This window comes from Pleurodeles waltl, chromosome 8 (assembly GCF_031143425.1).
Source record: "Pleurodeles waltl isolate 20211129_DDA chromosome 8, aPleWal1.hap1.20221129, whole genome shotgun sequence".
Classification (NCBI taxonomy): Eukaryota; Metazoa; Chordata; class Amphibia; order Caudata; family Salamandridae; genus Pleurodeles; species Pleurodeles waltl.
The window spans coordinates 1,244,387,827-1,244,392,258 of record NC_090447.1 but is presented as its reverse complement, the minus strand read 5'-3'; positions in this window follow the sequence as shown (position 1 = coordinate 1,244,392,258).

The following is a 4,432-nucleotide window of genomic DNA, read 5'->3' as shown; positions in this document are numbered from 1 at the left end:
TTCCTCTGTGGTAGTGATCCCATTTTTGTTACCGCCGGCCTGTTGGCGGTATTACCGCTGCTTTAACACCGACCGCCACGGTTGTATTGAGGGCCATAGTGTGTTGTGTGGCATTCATGGCTCACTATGGATTTTCCGATGTTCTTGTTATGGGCATTTTGGAGTATGTATTTTTCAGGACTTGCCATGTGTTTTCTAATGTTGCTTTCATGGTTATTCATGTACTTATGACAAATGTAGTATTTTAGTAATGTTTTCCTGACTACTGCTTATGTTGCAGAATAATAAGTAAGCTGTGTGTTATATGTGACTATGGCTTGTTTTTGCAGAGTAACAGTACTGTCTAATGTTCTGACAACTGCTAGGGTAGTAGGGTATTTCGGACCTGTCGTGTTTGGTCTAATAGTGTTGCGTGCAAAATACATTTTATTTTTATATAACTTGGTGTTGTGTTTCCTTTGTGGTGAGGATAGTTCGTCACGTGTTGTGTGTGTTGTGCAAACATTTTACAGAATTGCCTTTGGGTTAGACCTGGGGGTGAGCAGGGGTTATTTTGGGTATGTAACTCCCTCACCCTGACTAGAGTCAGTGGGTTCTGCCTGGCTTAGGTGCATACCCTAACCAACCAGAAACCCCATTTTTAACAGTGGGCAAGCGGGAGTACAGACATTCTTTTCTAAGAAGCTCTACGGTCATTCAAGTAGTGATCTCTTAAAAGAATCTGCTGAAAGGAGTCCTTGAGCTCTATTCCATCAGAATTGTCTGCAACCATCCGTTGCCACAGATGCAACCACGAAGGAATGGGGTGCTTGACTGGGTCATCTAACGATTCCGGGGCTCACGTTTCACAGTATCATATCAGTGTAGTACCTCAAAGCAGTGCTCTTATCCCTCATGTTTTTCCATCTCTGATGACACAGTTCTGATTCACACAGTCAACTCCACAACCATACCTTCTCTCAACAATCAGTATGATGCGTGTTCCAGAACTATGTTGCTAGAAGCTCAGCACATATTGAATTTGTCAATGGCCAGGAATCTCTCCATCGGCAGCTATCTATCGGGAGTAGAGAACATGAAAGTGAATGCTTAGCGCAGGCAGATGTAAGGGAATTGTGAATCTGTTTTGAATTACAACATTTTTCAAAACAACTTTTGTTCTGGGCAAGGTCAATGTGATGAACTGGTCAGGCAAATTTCAATACATTTTACTGCCTATTTCTCTAAGTCCATCAACTTTAACAAAGTTGAGACATTCCAGAGCCAGAATGATATGTTTAGCCCCCAAATGGCCAAGAGTTTGATGGTCTGCTAACTTGCTGCAGTTGTCAAAGAGATGACATAGAAATTTGCTATGTAATTTCAACCTCTAGACTAGGAAGGAGTGGAAGGTTTACCATCAGGGCCGGCTGTAGGGTGGTGCAACTGGTGCAGCGGCACCTGGCACTGACATCAGGAGGGGGAGAGGTGGTGATTAGAAATAACTTATGGAATTAAAAGCATCTGCTTCAGAGTTTCTTTTGTGTCCAGCCATGTTAGGGCAACTATAAAAATGTCAAGATAACTCTGGTGTATAATGCTGCTGTTGGAGAGAGATCAAACTTTGTCAAAGTTTGTCTAATGGCAGTTTTGACTACTCCTAAAGTTGCAAAGTTTGACTCCTCCTAAAGTTTGCAAAGAGGTTTAATATGCCTGCTGCAATAGATATCACCAAGCTGTATTTTATGTGGTTAGTTCAGTGGGTTATTGCTTTTGTCACAGAGATCCTTTTGTTACTTGCATTTCATAAGTTACAATCCAAATACAGCCAATTGTATGATATAGGTTAGAGCATTGTTTTTCCCCAGTCTTTCATTATCCTAATGTAGCTCCAAAGAGTTTGTTTAGATAGAAATAGATTCCTATTAGTAAAGTCAACTCCAACCACTGTGGTACTTTTTTAATCCTGTGTTTGTCCTTCTCCAGACTAAACACTTTTACAATACACTGTGGACGACACATGATACTTACCCCTTGTACTCCTCATTGTTTTGTGTAACATTTCCAATAGACAAATTTACACGCATATTATTCAATCAAACAATCAATCAAACATTTATACAGCACAGCAAATCGTGAGGGTCTCGAGGACTTGGAGCTATAGGCTGCTGTGTGGAGGAATGATCATTTGAACATCCAGGTCTTTAGTTCTCTTCTGAATTGCTTGAGTGACGGTGAGGTCCTGAGGTGCAGGGGGAGGGTGTTCCAGACCTTGGCTGCCAGGTGAGAAAAGGAGTGAGCTCTGCTGTTGGATCTGTGGGGTGTCTGTGAGGGAGAGGGAAGCTGATCGTAGGTAGCTGGTCGGTTGGTGGAAGACCAGGCGTTTGTTGATGCATGCTGGTCATTCGTTGTGCATGGCCTTGTAGGAGTGGGTCATCATCTTGAACTGGCATCTCTTCTGAATCAGGAGCCAGTGTAGTTTTTTGAGATGGGGTGTGATGTGGGTCCTTCTGAGGAGGTCGAGTACGAGTCTTGCCGCTGAGTCTTTGTATAAAGTGATTGTGATATAAAGGGCTCTGACACCCTACACTGGTATGAGTAGTGCTATGAAACAAATAAAATACATATGAGAGAAAGTTTATACAAATGAGGGGCACTGTTGGAGGGTGGTAGTGTAGTGAGGGAATCTATGGAGACGGAGATCATTGGGGGCTGCCAGGGGTTGGCAAAAAAGATTGTCACACTGGGCGCCATCAGCGCTAAAGCAGCCCTGTTTACTGCCCCAGTAGACAAACATAACAATCACGCATATTCATCCTATCCACATACTCATACAGCACACTATAATACACATTGGAGAATAAGTCTCCCTTTGTGTCATCTAATGAAGCAATCCCTCATCTTTATAAAACTTATACTGCTCAGATGTTGTCATTCTCAACACTGGAGTTGCTGTACTTTGCACCTCTCCTTTCATTGAAACACTAATTCCTGCAATCAATAAAATGCACACAATTATACATACTACTAGCAAACCAATGCACACATATTACACCTACTGTGTTCGCCCTGTCCAGGATTCATGGCTTCTGCAGAATCAGAGAGAGACAGAAAAAGGGAAAAAACGTTACGTCCTCACAGCTTGGTCAAGTCAAACCCCTTCTTAATCAGCACTCGCTCTTGTGGGATCAGATGCTGTGTTTTCAAGAGGACACAGAACTTTGTGTGTGTGGCTTGCATGTATCCAGTTCAAAAGACCAGCTCACTTCACAGCTGTTGTCGTCACAAAGATGACATGGAATGGGCCTTTCCAACTTGGTTCCAGGCAAGTATTTCTCACATGTTTTTTTAACTAGCACCCATTTGCCAGCCTTCAGGCTGTGGCACTGTTCTTGAGCTGGTTGAAATGTTGCTGCTTCCACCTGATGAGACAAAGAGCGTAACACATTAACCAGACCTTTGCAATAATACAGCACTAAGTCATCTGTTATGTTCACAAGTACCTTTGCATGTACTGCTGGTAGTCTCATTGCACGACCTATCAGAATTTCATGGGGAGACAGACCTGTCTTCCTGTCAGAGGTGTTACGCATGCTCATCAGGACAAGTGGCAATGCATCAGGCCATTTCAGTGTGGTATAGGCACAAACCTTTGCCAATTGACCTTTTAAGTGTTCCTTTCATCTGCACCACCAATCCAGATGCCTCTGGTCTGTAACCACAGTGCAATTTTTGCTCAGTGTTGAGTGCTGCACATAACAACTTTATGATCTCATTATTAAAATGAGTTCCTCGATCGGATTCCAAAGAAGTCGGGAATCCATACCTAGGTATTAGTTCCCAGGGCAGCAGCTTATCTACAGTGAGAATATCATTCCTACGTGTTGGATAAGCCTCAACCCACTTGGAAAACACTCACACAATGACAAGTACATACCTCAATCCATTGCAGGCAAGCATCTCAATAAAACAAAGTTGCATTATGTTAAATTGACCTCCCAATCTGTCTATGTGACTCAATTTCATTTAGTTTCTGTACGTTCATTTGATGGCATGTAACACACCTGTGACAATCCGCTTCTGCAACCAATCTAAGGTGCTCATTATGAACACAGCGGTAACAACCGCCGTGTTCATGCTGGTGGTCAAAACCCTGACCGCCAGCGTCCCCGGATCCCTGACGGCCAAATAATGATCCTTTCTGTGGCCCGGCAGGCGGAAACATGGTTTCCGCCCACCGGCTCACAAAAAGGACTGGCCGGGACATTGACGGCGGCTCCACATGGAGCCGCCGCCAATGTCTCTGTGCGGCGGGTGCAGCTGCAACCGTTGTGCAGATCACTGCCTGAAAATCGGGCAGTGACCTGCGCGACGGGGCACTGCACCGGGGCCCCTGCACTGCCCATGCAAAGTGCATGGGCAGTGCAGGGGCACCCCCTCCGCCAGCCTTTCC